At 39.6% G+C, this 15857-nt stretch overlaps 1 protein-coding gene across 1 annotated transcript in view; it reads left to right on the plus strand.

The window, feature by feature from the left end:
• The first annotated feature begins 5999 nt into the window (after nt 1-5999).
• The window catches only part of USP18 (ubiquitin specific peptidase 18), a 59278-nt gene continuing 49420 nt past the window's right edge, over nt 6000-15857 (plus strand). Inside the window, exon 1 of the mRNA XM_033116125.1 lies at nt 6000-6026. The gene's annotated coding sequence lies outside the window, so the exon portion shown is untranslated. The remainder of the gene's footprint in view (nt 6027-15857) is intronic.

A 15857-nucleotide genomic window follows, 5' to 3' on the forward strand; every position in this document is an offset into this window, starting at 1 on the left:
TTATGCTATGTGAAAAAAGTCAATCCCAGAAGGTTACATACTGTGTGATTCCATTTACATGATATTTTTGAAATGAGAACCTTATAGAAATGGACAACAGATTAGTGGTTGCCAGAGGTTAAGGAGCAGGGGCAGGAAGAAAGTGGGTGTGGCTATAAAAGGGGCATAGGAGGGGTTCTTGTGTAGGTGGAAATGCTCTTTGTTGACACTGACTCAATGCCAGAATCCTGTTGTGGTGTGTATTAGACATTTTACCAGTCGGCAAAACTCAAATCTTTCTGCATTATTTCTTACAAGTGCATGTGGCTCTATAATTATCTCAAAATAAAAAGTTTAATAATAAAAAAAACCTAAATGAATGAGATTATGGCTTGGATTATGCACTGAAAAAAAGAGTTGATATAAAGGACAATATTGGAATAATTGGCAAACCTTGAATATTGACTATACATGTCAATATTATGTTGCATCAATATAAATTTCTTGAATTTGATAATAATTGCAATGGAGTTATGTAAAAGAAATATTTTTGACACTAGCAAATACACTGGGTTATTTAGGGCTGAAGAATCTTTTTTTTTTTTTTTTTTAATTGGGGAATGTTGGGGAACACTGTGTTTTTCCAGGGCTCATCAGCTCCAAGTCAAGTTGTTGTCCTTCAGTCTAGTTATGAAGGGCGCAGCTCAGCTCCAAGTCCAGTCGCAGTTTTCAATCTTTAGTTGCAGGGGACGCAGCCCACCATCCCATGTGGGAATTGAACCGGCAACCTTGTTGTTGAGGGCTCACACTAACCCACTGAGCCATCCGGCCACCCTAGGGCTGAAGTCTTAATCCAAGCAATTTTTTCTCAAATAGTTTGGCAACCCCCACCCCCCAAAAAAACTGATTTAATATATATACCTAGAGGTGTGTGTGTGTATGTGTGTGTGTGTGTGTGTGTGTGTGAGAGAGAGAGAGAGAGAGAGAGAGAAGCAATAAAGCAACTGTGCCAAAATGTTAATGAGTGAAGAGTATATGGGGTCATTGTAATATTCTGGTAACTTTCTGTATGTCTAAAATTTATTTTCCAAAATGAAATATTTAACTTAAAATGTCCTCCATTAAGACAATAAATTGCTAGAGGATAGAGAATGATTAGAAAAGGTAATAGATGCCAAGTCTTGGTCTACGCTGAAACCCGTGCCTGGAAAATGAAACTTAGAGTTCTGTTTGACTGTTTCAGTTTCTCACCACCCGCTCCCTCTGAAGATAGTGTTTAATCTGTGAGGCAGATTCAATCAATACGCCTTTAAAGCAAACACATTATTTATTTTTGGAACCATGCCAAATAAAGTAAAATTTAAAATAAAAAAGCACATCCTGACAAAATGCAGAGAGGAAAATAGGCAAGAGAAAAAGTTGTGGAGAGGGAATGAACAAACAAGTCACATGAACTACATGTGTTTGTAAAGAAATGTGCTTTTTAAAAAGTACTAATACTTTACCAGTCGCTGATTTACCCCCTGCCCCCCATTTCTTAAAACACCATTTGCCCTTATCTCATGCAACAAACACTCCCCTTTTCCTAGAACAAGAATTAGCATCAGGTTCTATAAATTGTTCCTCACCTCAGACAAATAGCTTTTCTCTAAAGCAGCTTTCCTCTGTGAAAGAGAACCAGATTATCTCAGAGTCAGCCAAGCATCTTCCTCTGTGACCAGTTTTTAGGCAGAATTTTAAAGTGAGGCAGTTAGGTGGGGCTTCTTGCCTCACACTTCAAATTCATATTTTTAAAAAAAAGGAAAAATAGAAAGAAATTCAGCTAATGAGAATTTCAGTAACACTGAAAACATTCCAAATAGGCAGAAATACTTCAGAAAACACTACTCAGGGCCCAAACATTCTTTTGAAACAAATATTATGCAGTTTTATTTCAAACTCTTTCTTGCAAGGTTTTGAGAAATCCTTCAACCAACGCTTTCAAAGAGTACCATCTTAATGATCTTCAGACAAAACTATTAACCCATATTATTTTTTTACTTAAAAAATTTTGAAACATTAAATTTACATAAAAGTTGCAAGTACAGTACAATTTTTTTCTTGAACTATTTGAGAGTAAATTTTCTACACGATACTTCATTCCCTCCTAACACCCTAGTATGAAATTACTGCTCCCTAATTTTCAAACCCCATTCAAGTCGCACCAATTGTTCCAATATTGTCCATTATAGCAAAAGGATCCAGTTCAGGGTCTTCTGTTGCATCTACTTGTAATTATCTTTTAGGTCTGGAACAGTTTCTCAAGTCTTTCTTTGGTTTTTCATGACTTTGACACTGTTGAAGATTACAGGCCGGCTATTCTGTAGAGCGTGCCTCAATATGGGTTAGTCCCATGTTTCCTGGTGAATGGATTCAGATTCTGCACATTGGACAAGAAAACACAGAAGTGATGCTGTGTTCTTTTCATTTCATCCTAACAGACGGCACATAATTTCAATTTTCCCATCACTGTTGGTGTCCAATGCTACTGTGAAAGTATATCTTTTACCCTTTGTAATTAATATTTAAATTAATTGTAATTATAATGTAATATTAATAATATGTATTTTGTAGGAAAGAATTTTGAAGTTGTATAAATATTCTATTCCTCATGAAACTTTGAATTGATTCAATTATTTTTATTGGTATGGACTATGGTTTCCTATTTTCCTTACTGGGTTATAATCTGTTACTATCATTATTTATGTTGATGCTCAGATTGTTTCAGATTTGGCTGATGGGAATGCTCTCAAGTTGGCTTCCATGTCCTTTTGACATATTCTCATCCTTTTCTGAGCATTTCCTTACCTTCTGGCAGAACAAGGTGTCTTAGGCTCATCTTGTCATTCATCTGGAAACAGCCATTGCTTTAAGCAACTCTGGTTCCTGTTATTAGAGGATGGTAATTAGGAGGCAAGATCTGGGTGCTATATGTGCTCATGGCCACGGAGGTGTCACTGCTTCGAGACCCTCTCTGTGGACAGTTAGGGAATACATGTGTGTGTACACACATTTGCCTCCACATTGATACCTTTACCTGTCTCTGTAAACATACTGTAAAGTGTGAATTCACACTGACAACTCCAGTTCCTATTCAACACTACAGGGGTCATTTTCCCTTTCTTTATTTGCAACTCCCTTCTCTGACAGTCACAAACCTGGCCCATTATCCTTAATCTAGCTACTTATTTGATAATCCCTTAGTACATAACCAGTCTCTCGTCTCCCCAAGCACCCTCTCCTAGATGGACACCCTCCTGATCCTGCCAATGTTCCAGCACCATACATTGCATTCCCGCGGACAGAAGCCCTCCTCAGACCACTAGCCCAGGCTGCACCCCTGCCAGCGTGGATGTTTTTGGCACCCCGTGTGGGTTCTGACACCCAGGCTGGGCAGCCTGCCTGTGCTGACACCCTCCTCACCCTGCTTGGGCTCTGACACTCTGTGCTGGGCTGTCCCCCAGCCACGTGTGGACAGCCACCCTCCTCTCCTACTTGGAGGCCAGCACCCTTGCTCAGGCAGCTCTTCCATGTGGACGCAATTCTCATCCTGCTCTGGGCCACTGAGATGAGAGGCATGAGGCCTACATTGTTTGTCCCACCTAGTGGCGTTAGCACTGAATCGTTTAGGAAGGTGAGGTAAAGAAAGGGAAGGGAAGAGAAAGAGCCCTCATAATTATTAATGGATCCTTATGTTAGGCAGTCTAGTCTCTGGCCCCAAGACTGACTTGTGTCCATTCTCCAAGGGCAGCAATGCCCATTACTTTGCTCTACTGTATTATAAGATTCAAGTAGAATGAACTGATTGACTAGAAATAGCCATCTGCCAATATCACTGGAAGCAAATACAACCTGTTCCTTAGAATCCTACTGACTCGAAATATTTAGCAAACTGTATCACATTGTACTACATCCTCCCCCCATTTCCCTCACCTCAGAATGTATGAGTTTCGTTTATTGACAAGGCTTGACAGAGAGATATAATGTTGGTTATACAATTGATTAGTCAGCAAATATACTGAGGACCCACTCTGTGCTCACACTGTGTACCTGTGTAAACATCACGTACCAGCAAGAACATGCTGGGCTGTGCATGGTACTGCTTTCCGTTCAGACTACAAGGAAGGGAGCCTTAGCATAGATGAGTTACAAACGCACGCACACACATGGATGTATATACACAGCATGTGCATACGTCTGGGCTCATGCTTCTAATGTCCACATCCACATATATTATGGGTATGTGTATCTTCATGCCGTGAGAGTCTCAACAGAATGCATACCTTACTGCAGGCCCTACCAGCACATCACGAAGTCCTGGCAGCTTTGGGTTTCTGGAGCCTCTCACCCTCACATCTGGCCAGTGGATGGCTCGAAAGTGGATGGCAGAAGGAATGAGCCTTGTGAGATCTCATTCTGCTTCCCTGCACGAATTTACCCCTGCCCAGCAGCTAGAACCTGAAGCAGGTAACCCTCTGTCCCCCCTCCTGCCGCCCAGAAGTCTCCATACATGAGGTAATAAGCATTTCACACATGCGTGTTACAGACCCTTTAACCTTATATATATCTGATGCCCACCTGGTGAGCCCCTAATTTCACTGAGCTTGTATTTTACATGAAGGGTGAAATTAAATTTAGCTGGTGGCAGTGGTGGGTAAGACCAAAAGTTCTGAAGTCAGACCCCTTTGGAATCCTGGCTCTGCCACTTGTAATCTTCTGACTTTGGGCAGGTCACTTAACCTTTATTTTATTTATTTTTGTTTATTTTTTATTATTAGTTTCAGGTGTACAAAACAATGTACTATTTAGACATTTCACCTCTCACAAAGTGATAACCCCAATCTATTGCCCCTCTTGCATCGTATATAGCTGTTACAATTCCACTGACTCTATTCACTATGTTGTACTCCACATCCCATGACTATGGATATATTAAATTATAGTTGACATTCATTATTATTCAGCTTCAGGTGTACACTGCAGTGGTCAGGCATCTACACTGTCCATGAAGTGGTCTCCCTAATAAGACACGTGCCCATTTGACACCCTACAAAGTCTTTACAACATTATTGATTATATTCCCCAAATTGTCTTTCATTTCCCCTTGGCAATATTGTAGTTACGAATTTAGAAGGGGAAGGGATTAGACAGCACTTAACCTTTTTGAAATTTAATATTCCCACCTATAAAATTGGGATAAAAATAGGGTTTATATTAAGAAGCTGTTGTCTAGATTAAATTAGGTTTAGAGTTTAGAAGAGAGCCTGGCATATCTCAGGGATCAGTGAATATTAGGTCTAAAAGTTAGACCTTGCATTATAAGTTCTACTGAGGAATAGACAGTTCACTTTTCTTTTCCCGTTCTGCTCTACCATTCGCCACGTGGATCCTATTCTGGGGCTCTGCAGAGCAGCTGGACAAAAGAATAATGGCTTTATTATACCTATGTGCCATATTTCATCGAATCTACAAACCATCGAGATTAAGATACACACTTTGAGAAATTGTATTATGGTATTAAGAAAGAAAAAAAAATGCTGTCATGTCTCCTACGAAAGGCCAAGAGATTGTACGAGTCATCCTAATTGCAGGGATCTTAAAATGTCAAATAAAAGAAGCGTGTCTTCTTGGAATCGTGGACAAAATGCCCATATTGAAAACATAACATACATCTGAAATGCGAAAATGCACAGTGCAGATGCACGAGCTCCGCGGAGCGGCTGCCATTGCCATAGTCAGGCTCACCTTCTCCAGCGCAGAACTTCGCGCCCGGCCGCCCGCTGAGTTTCACTTTCCTTTCGGTGGGAAACGAAAGCCGGCGGCGGGCGGGGCGCGGCGGGCGGGGCCAGGAGCGGGCAGCGCGGCGAGCGCAGCCAGAGGAGTGGAGGACGCGGCCCGGCTGCATCTCCCTGGCGCGTCCTCCGCAAAGCTCAGCGACTGCAGCACAGAAAGCCTCGTCGGAGTTTACAACTCAGCAGTCGAGATTTGACGCTGGCGCGCCGGTTAAGGCAAGTTCGGTGCTAATTTGGAAGTTTTCTTTCCAGGAGAGATATCTCATGGGGCTCTGCTCGTATGCCATCTGGATAATTTAGGAATTTACTGGGGCTCTGCAAATTTCAATATGGTCTGTAGTCATTACACAAATATATTGGACCAATGTTTTTTTTTTTCCAAACTGATATATTTATTTTGACTTTTTGCATGACTGTGTTTAATTAAAAACACAAGCTTGTAAAAAATTCAGACCATGCAGACAAATGTGTAATGTAGAAACAAAAGTTTCTCTTAACGTCTCAACTCAGTATCATTTTTATGTATATACCTTACCAGAAATTTTCCTATGTGCAAGTCTTTAAAATTGTTTTATAATTTGGTTTTTCCCTCTTAACAGTATGCTAGGGACATCTTTTCATGGCAAAACATATAGATATCCCCACCTAATTTTTCAAGATTTGTACATAATATGAGAAGAATATAATTTGTTTAAACAACTCCAGGACATTTCGGTTGTTTCCAGTTTTTATTGCTGTAGATGATACAGCGATGACTGTCATTTCATGTGAATATACAAATGTATTTGTGCAGAGCCCCATGGGGTATCTCTTCTGGAAATTCCTAGAAGTGGATTGCTTGGTCGGGCATACTTACTGAGAAATTTGAAAGATTTTGTCAAATTGTGCAAATTAGGGTATTTTAGTCTTGATCCCCCTTTTTCCTGGAAGAAAGATAAGTTTAGATCTTTAAACATAAAACTCCATTTATGACCCCTGAAAATTTGAGTTCAAAGCATTTGAAAATTAAATCAGAGGCATACTTTACAGCACTGAGGTAGTTACACTTTGAATTGTTCCAGAAAACCAGGCAGATATTTAAAACATTTCAGTGTTATATTGTACAGAGTGAGGCAGAGAGTTAAATCTGGATATCTAGGTTATCTGTGTTCATTGGAGAAAGTGCATAGGAAACTAAAACAGGTATACAGTTCCATGTTGATTTATGGTGTTCTATCAAAGAACTACAGGAAAGGCTTTTTTCACCATTAAAAATGTGTTGCCCAGTTTTGGCACTTTTGCACAATGAGGGGCTTGCAAAGGGGAAAATGTTTAACACGTACACAGGCTCCAAGAAGGTAAGTCCGAATGCTTTTCGCACGGGCTGTTTTTTTTTTGTTTGTTTGTTTTTGAATAGCCCCAAGATTCCCTCTTACTTTGGGTTTTATATGGTGTGTTCTAATCTGCCTGCCCAGCACATAACCATTCTTCAAGAAGCACTTAGCAAATGGTTAAGAATGACATGCTTTTGCCATTATTTGGAATTGGAATTGGATTTGGAAGACTGTGAGGCAGCTCATATCATGTTACAGGCATGTTAATTTTTTTCCTTAGGGCATTTAAAGACAGAGTCAGTTTTTCTTGCGGAGAGTCTAGTTGTGAGTGAACAGCCGAGTTAGAGGCCGGAACCACACTGGGTTTCCTGCATCATGACTTTTATTATTTCTCTAAGACTCTGATTGGTTCTGTGGCTACAGTGATGGTGGGCCTAAGCCAGCTGCTTCTATCATTCACATCTCCTACTTAATTTAAGGATAAAAATTTCAGAAAGAGTGGGAGCTAAGTTGTTTTAGTTCTTTGAAATATATATATTTAAATAATAGACTTTATTTTTTAGAGAAATTTAGGTTCACAGCAAAATTGTGTGGGAAGTACAGAGACTTCCCTTATACTCCCGCCTGCCCAGCCTCATTACTGACAGTCCGCACCAGATGGTGCATTCCTTACAATTGATGAATCTACATGGACACATCATTATCATTCCAAGTTCATACTTTACATTAGGGTCACTCTTGGTGTTATACATTCTATGAGTTTTGACAAATGTATAATGCCATGTATACACTATTAGTTTCATTGCCCTAAAACATGCTCTGTTGGAGCCAATTTATTGGGTCAAGGATTGAGTTTAAAAATTCAACTTCCTTGGAATATATCCATCCTCTTTTCTCTGGAGGGTGCTTGTCACCATCTGCTTAGCTCAACTGCATGCTGTCTGCCTACTCTGCCTTTCCCCATCCATCTTAGATCTCTGAGTGTCACTTTCCTTCCTTTTGTTGCCCCACCTACCTTTCTCCCTTCTGTGATCAGCTCTGAAGGTTGCTGCCTTTTTCTGTTGCCCTTTGCGATCTGGCCTGCCAGCCTGCCCAAATGATACACTTCAGTGGGTTTTGCTGTCCTGTTTGACTGGTAAATATTTTCAAGGTCTTGGCAGACTGTAGAACAGTGTCTCTAGAAAACACATACTGGTCCCTTTCTACTCTGTCAAATGCTTTTTCTGTGTCTATTGATATGATCATATGATTTTTATCCTTCATTTTGTATATGTGGTGTATCATGTTAATTGTTTTGTGGATGTTGAGCCAACCTTGAATCCTGGGAATAAATCCCATTTGATCATGGTGTCTTGACCTTTCTAACATATTGCTGAATTTGGTTTGCTAATATTTTGTTAAGGATTTTTGCATCTATGTCATCAGGGATATTGGCCTATAATTTTCTTTTCTGTTCTTTCTTTTTTCTTTCCTTCTTTTTTCCTTCCTTCCTTCCTTCCTTCCTTCCTTCCTTCCTTCCTTCCTTCCTTCCTTCCTTCCTTCCTTCCTCCCTCCCTCCCTCCCTCCCTCCCTCCCTTTCTTCCTTCCTTCCTTTTTGTAGTATTTGTCTGGTTTTGGAATCAGGGCAATGCTGGCCTCGTAAAACGAGCTTGGGATCCTTCCCTTCTCTTGAATTTTTTGGAATAGTTTGAGAAGAATCAGTGTTAATTCTTCTTTGAATGTTTGGTAAGCTTCACTTGTGAAAGCATTGGTCCAGGACTTTTATTTGATGAGAGGTTTTTGATTACTGATTCAATTTCAGTGTTGGAAGATTGTATGTTTGTTGGAATTTATCCATTTCTTCCAGATTGTCCAATTTGTTGGCATATAATTGTTCATAGTATTTTCTTATAATGTGAAAATCTGGCTATTCCTGCTAGACCTGGACCAAGAGATTTCTACCTTCCAAATAAGAACATGAGTTTGCACTAACAACTCCATTAAATGGAAATAAAGCTCCCGGGAAATCATGCACCTTTAGGGGGACTAACACTGAAAACAGTCTTCCCGAAACTAATTGAAGATGCTCCCTGAGCACATACTGTAAGGATGTGAACAAAACACTTCATGCAAGACAGGCTACGTAATTTGCGGGTGCTGTGGTAAAATAATTAACATGGGGCTCCTTGTTAAAAAATGAAGAATTCAAGACTGTAGCAGGAGAACATTAAACCAAGCCTGGACACACTTCTAAGTGCCTGTTTCTGTAACTACACAAGTCGAACACTCATGAAACCAGCCCTGACTGTAGGTTTGTGATTCCTAAACCACTCATAGCCTTTGTCTTGTTTGTTCCACTGTTGATGAAAATTGTATGGTATTGCCGTTTTAAAAACTGGTTTTCCAGTCTGTAAATATTTCCTCAATCAGATTTGCAAGGAGAGAATCCTGCTAAATTCATCATTAATCCATCATGCTGTTAAGTTTAAAAGAGACTCTGGTTGTTTCTGCTGTTCAGATGCCTGATGTACATGATATAGAAGTAGCACATCTAGAATTATCACTGTGGGTGTGTGTGCATGTGCGCACAGTAGAATATAACTCAGGAAAATTATTTTTAGGAACATATTTTCCAGAGCAATGTTGTCCCTAGGATTCATAGTTTGGGCAGCTCTAGAAAGCTGAGCCTTTCGTTTCCAACTATTGAATTGAGTGACAATCTAAAGCCATCATTTGGACAACCATTTTCAGCCTCCAGAAATAGACTAAACACTACAAAGCTGTATTCTTGATCCATTTGTGCAGTTTGTGATTTTTGAAGTCTGGCTGGGAACAAACTGTGTTTTGGGTACTTTGTTTTTCTCTAAACATTTTTTTTCAGATTTTTTATATTCTTTATTACACTTGAATGATATTTATTATTTTATTGTTAATATATATGTTTGGAGTTTTCCCTCCTCATGATAATTTGAGGTGATGAAGTTAAAGTTTTACTTTAATTCATCTTCACAAGATGTGAAGAATTCATAAATAGGATTTTTTTTTCCTCAAAGACTCATGGCTTAATTGGGACTAAATAATTAAAACTTAAATGCAATTCTTAAAGATTATTTTGTTTAATATTATGAATGCTGGTGTACCAAACAATATTAAAAAGCATAGAACTGATACAATCTTAACTCTGTTATTCTAAATTACTTTTCAAATTCAGTAAATTTAATAAATAGTCATAAGCCCCAAAGAGATATAATATTCTTCATAAACTATTTAGAAAATTTATTCTCTCTTTAATATATATATTAATTTTCAATTTTTTAAATAAGATTTTAAAATAATAGTTTTATATGTAAAATTAAAGGCCCAAACCATTCATTATTTCAGGATCTTACTTTTGCAGTAAAATTATGCTTTTATATCAACATATAAAGTATATGAGATTTTCTACCCTAAGTTATACGTGGAATATTTGTAACTGGCTATTGAGATAATCACAGTTAACCCGAGTGACCTCCCCTTTTGTTACAGTGATCATGTATGGTGGTAACCAAAGTGATCACTCAGTCATGCCCAAGTGCAGGGACAGAGGGATTGCCACTGAAGTGGGCATTTGCTTACTTGGCCTTTCAAGGGCTAAGGCAGAGTTGAAGCCAAGGAGCAGGTCTTGGCTAAACAATGATGTCAAAGCCACACTTGGGGGCTTTCCTGCTTTATCTGAAAAATTTAAATCTTCACACAAGGTGTAGAATGCATTCGGGGGCAGCACCACTCACATTATGGGCCTTCCACATGATTCAAGGTTTTCATACTGTGTCTTTTGTTATTTGTTGTTTAATGTGTACTCATTTTTATTTACTTGGTACAGTGCTTGGCAGTCTTTCTTAAACTCATTTCGACCTGGATGTTCTTCATATATCCCACTAGGGGACAGTGCCGCCATGTCCAATTTGGTTTGGCTGCTGCTTTTCTCCACTAGGAGACACTACAGCGAGAGCTTTGTGAAGGACTTCTATCTTTAAGGACTCCTCCCCACCTTCAGTTTAAACTGTTGTTTCGGGAAAATCCACAACGCGATTTGTAATTGAGATGTCATCAATTGTGTGAGCTCTGCCTTAACTGCTTGAGTTGAGCATGTGCTCTGCTCAGAGAGAAGAATGATTCCTGTGTTAGCCCATGTCTGTTTTCCTCAGACCATTGGCCTTGACTCCAAGTTCCAATTCATTGATTAACTAGTTACTCACAAAATATACACTTATCAAACCCCTTCGCCCCCAGACTGGAACATTACTAGCAACTATATGTTCTCCACTTGTCTCATACCTCTGTCTCCCCATAAAAGGTAATCACCTGATCTTTGTGATTTTCACGATTGATTTAAGCTTTATTTCTCTCTCTCTCTCTCTCTCTCTCTCTCTCTCTCTCTCTCTCTCTCTCTCTCTCTCACACACACGCATTGATGCCTAAACAAGATAAGGTTTTATTTTTGAGTTTGAATATACACAAAGAAATATTCTATATTGTCTTCTAAGAATTGCTTTTTGACTCAACATTTTGTTTCTAAGATTCACCATACTGTGACATATGCTGTATATAGTTCACTCACATGCTGCTGCTGAATATTATTTTTTTGTATAAATTTATTACAGCTTATGCACCCATTCTTCCATCAGTTGGATTGTTTCCATGTTGTTGCTATTACAAACCGTGCCACTCTGAACATTCTTGTATATGTCTCCAAGTACATGTGTAAGAATTTCTCTTGGGATTTTTGGGTTGAAGTTAAGTTAATCTTTAACTTACAAGATGATGCCAAATTGTTTTCCGAAGTGGTTGCCCACATATCCTCCAACACTTGGTTCAATCAGAATTCTTAATTGTTGCCAATTGAATAGTGTAAAATGGTATCTCATTGTGGTCATGACTTGCATTTCCCTGACACTAGTGGCCAGTTACTTCTTACAAAAATTAAAATTCTGGAACTTTCACATTTTATTCCAGTGCTATTATTCACCTGTGGAAATCTGCTTGTAGTCTTACGCACACTCTTCCGTGCGTCCTCCTCCCCCAGCCACTAATCTTTTCTTGCCCTTCACCTGCCTTCCCTCAAGATGCCCCTTATTTCAAACCATGCCCTTTCCTCTTTAATAAACTTAGTTCCAAACTCACCTGTTCCATAAAATCTGTCCTTGTAAACATCAATGAACTTACGCTACTTCATTTAACCACTGAGTCCTGACAGGCCTCTCACATCCTAGTGGTCAGAGTATAAACCGGTGCAAGGCATTTAACAACATACGAGTATATTAAGAACCTTAAACTTTTTACACTTTGACTTTGTAATTATAATTCTAAGAATATCTCCTGTACCTTGATTTGGTGTCTGGTTATATCTGATGGTTGGGTAAGTTAGAGGGCTGCAAATTTATTTGCATGTGGACAGGGGGACAATTGAGGAAATCTTGCTTATATGCCCCTGAGTGGAGAGAACAGAGACATTGAGAAGATAGTATGGTTTATGCTCTCCAGCTTAGACCTGGGGACAGGACTGAGAACTCTGGAGAGAGCACAGCTGCAGGCAGAAGTTAGAGCACTTTCAGAAGGAACCTGGTGAAATCAAAAGGCACAATGCAGTGGGAGGAGCTGGGCTTGTTTCCCACTTCCACTTGGAGATGTGAGGGAACCTTGGTGGCTGATTGCTGTGTCTGGCTGTGCCCTGCAGACACTCTGAGTGGAGAATGGCAGGGTACAGTGGTTGTGACCTTGTTCCAAAACACATGAGAAACTCCTGAGATTTCAGAACACACTTGGGGAGAAATTTTAGGCAGCTAAAGTCTATATTGTCAGGGAGAAGTAAAAGACTGGGGAAGTTGGGCATTGTGGCTAACATGACCTCATTTATATCTACAGTGTTGTGTCCGTGGGCCTTTGGTTTGCATGAGGAAAAATCAAATAGGTAGAGAAAAAATTTTGCCTAAATATGTTCATGATTGTATTTTTTATAATTGTAAAAAATTGAAAAAGAACCAGAATATTCCACAATGTTTTGTTGCTATATTCGGTATCAAAAAATACTTAGAAAGAGCTTGTAATGACTTTGGAAAATTCTTGTTATAGTACAAAATGGGCAATAGTGCAAAACACAATATAATATCAACCACGTCAAAAATACGTAGGAGAAAAGATTGAGGAGATACATACCAATGATGGTTATCCCTAGGTGCTGAGATTAATTTATACTTTCTGCATTATACATTTGTGCACTTTGCAAATTTTCTTCATAACTTAGAGTCATTTGAAAACTAATATTAAAATAATCTTTAAAAAATATATTTTCATCTGGGGGAGTGTGTGTGCAAGGGTCCTGTCCTGTTTACTCTAGGACTAGCAGTGACTTATCTTTCCAACTGCCACAGTAATTCTCCAGAATATGAATTTCGGTGGGACACATTTGAATGCTTCTAGTTGAATTAAAATGACTGTCAAGATGGAAGAATCAATCAGAGGCTTCAGGGTTGGAAGGGAAACGAAAGATCTCACACTTCCCCCACCCGCACCCCAACTTGTTCAATCCCTTTCTACACTCACCTTCCTTCAGGGCTGGCCTCACAGCCTCTGCTTAAACACTACCATGCGGGACACGTTACTGCTGCGGGAGCTGGCTCACTGGCTATGAGAAAGTTTTTGTTTTATAATGAAACCTGCTTCTTTGTAAATTTCACACATTTGGTAGTTTGATCCCCCTACTCCCCAGGTCCCAAAGACAAGAAGTCTAATTATGTCTCTCCCACATGATAGCCTTTTAGTTATTTGGAGACAATTGTTTTGTTCCCCATAAGACCTTATTCATTCATTTATTCTTTCATTCATTCATTGAATGCTTGCTATACACTGTGCAAGGTGTAACAGAAGCAGGTGAAAATACAGTGCTCACTGTTTAGGGTCTTAGGTCAGACAATAAGACTCTGAGATATGCATGCAGGACGTTTATTGGGCATTACCCTTGGGAATAACAACTGGGAGGGGTGGGCAAAGCAGGGATGGTAGAGGGAGGAGGTGACCTGCCAGACAATTGCAGGAGAGGCCTCAGCCACTCTCCAGGGGAGCTCTGGGGCTGGATGACCCATCAGAGTTCTTTCACCTTGAGGAAGGCGGTAACGCCTTTATACCCTCTCATTGTATGGTCACTGGCTAAGGATTGGGCCAACTTTCTTCACTGGGATAAATTCCTGGATGGACTCAGTTGGGAGCTGTTACCACTAACTCTCCCTTCAGCCTGGGGAATAGGATCTGTCCTGCAGGAATCTGAGTGGCACTCATTTAGTTGCCACACAAGCATGTAATGAGCCAAATACTTTAATAGCTCTGTGTACAAAGTGCCTGGGGCGTAGACAACACTCAGGCCTGCCTGTGAGACACGACAGGCTTCCCCAGTATTAACCTAAAATAAAAGGCCAAAGTGAGAGATAATAGCATTTCTTTGTGATCCAAAAGAACAGCTATTGAGGAAGCACTGATTCAGGCAGAAACCCAGCTAGTGTTCTGATTAGGAGACAAAGATAAGGGATATGTATGAGGCAGGGGAGGGGCAGCTCCCGTGAGCCAGCTCCCGCAGCAGTAACGTGTCCCGCATGGAGGTGTTTAAGCGGAGGCTGCGAGGCCAGCCCTGAAGGAAGGAGAGTGTAGAAAGGGATTGAACACTTGGGGGTGGGGGTGGGGTGAGGTCTTTCATTTCCCTTCCAATTACATCGATAGAAGGAAGATATTTATTTTTCGGCTAATATTTGTAGTGTGTTTTGAAATTTACAAAGTGCATATTTTTGACATTCAGTATGATTTTATATTAGTTTCCGGTATACAGCATAGTGGTTAGACATTTATATAATTTAAGAAGTGATCCCTCTGACTAGTCTAGTAGGGGACAGCCCTGTCGTGTTCCTGAACGTAGAGCAAAGGGCTTCAGTTTTTCACCATTAATTATGAGATTAGCTGAGGGCTTGTCATACATGGCCTTTATTATGTTAAGGTATTTTCTTTCTATGCCTATTTTGTTAAGTGTTTTATTTATAAATGAATGTTGTATCTTGTCAAATGCTTTTTCTGCATCAATTGATATAATCATATGATTTTTGTCTTTTATTTTGTTTATGTGATGTATCACATTAATGGATTTGCATATGTCGAACCATCCTTGTGCCCTGGGGATGAACCCCACTTGGTCGTGATGAATAATCTTTTTAATGCATTGTTGTATTCGATTTGCTAGAATTTTGTTTAGGATTTTTGCATCTGTATTCATCAGAGATATTGGTCTGTAGTTTTCTTTTTTTGTGTTGTCCTTACCAGGTTTTGGTATCAGGGTAATGTTGGCCTCATAAAATGAGTTAGGGAGTACTGTCTCTTCTTCAATTTTTTGGAAGAGTTTGAGCAGGATTGGTATTAGATCCTCTTTGAAGGTTTGATAGAATTCACTAGTGAAGCCATCTGGTTCCGGACTTTTGCTTTAGGGAAGGTTTTGGATGACTGATTCAATTTCGTTACTGGTGATCGGTCTCTTTAGATTTTCCAGTTCTTCATGGTTCAGCCTTGGAAGGCTATATGTTTCTAAGAACTTGTCCATTTCTTCTAGGTTGTTGAATTTGGTGGCATATAGTCCTTCATAGTATTCTTGGATGATCCTTTGTATTTCTGTGGTGTCCGTGATAACTTCCCCTTTTTCATTTCTGATTTTGTTAATTAGTGTCTTCTCTCTTTTTATCTT

This window comes from Rhinolophus ferrumequinum, chromosome 10 (genome assembly GCF_004115265.2).
Source record: "Rhinolophus ferrumequinum isolate MPI-CBG mRhiFer1 chromosome 10, mRhiFer1_v1.p, whole genome shotgun sequence".
Taxonomy (NCBI): domain Eukaryota; kingdom Metazoa; phylum Chordata; class Mammalia; order Chiroptera; family Rhinolophidae; genus Rhinolophus; species Rhinolophus ferrumequinum.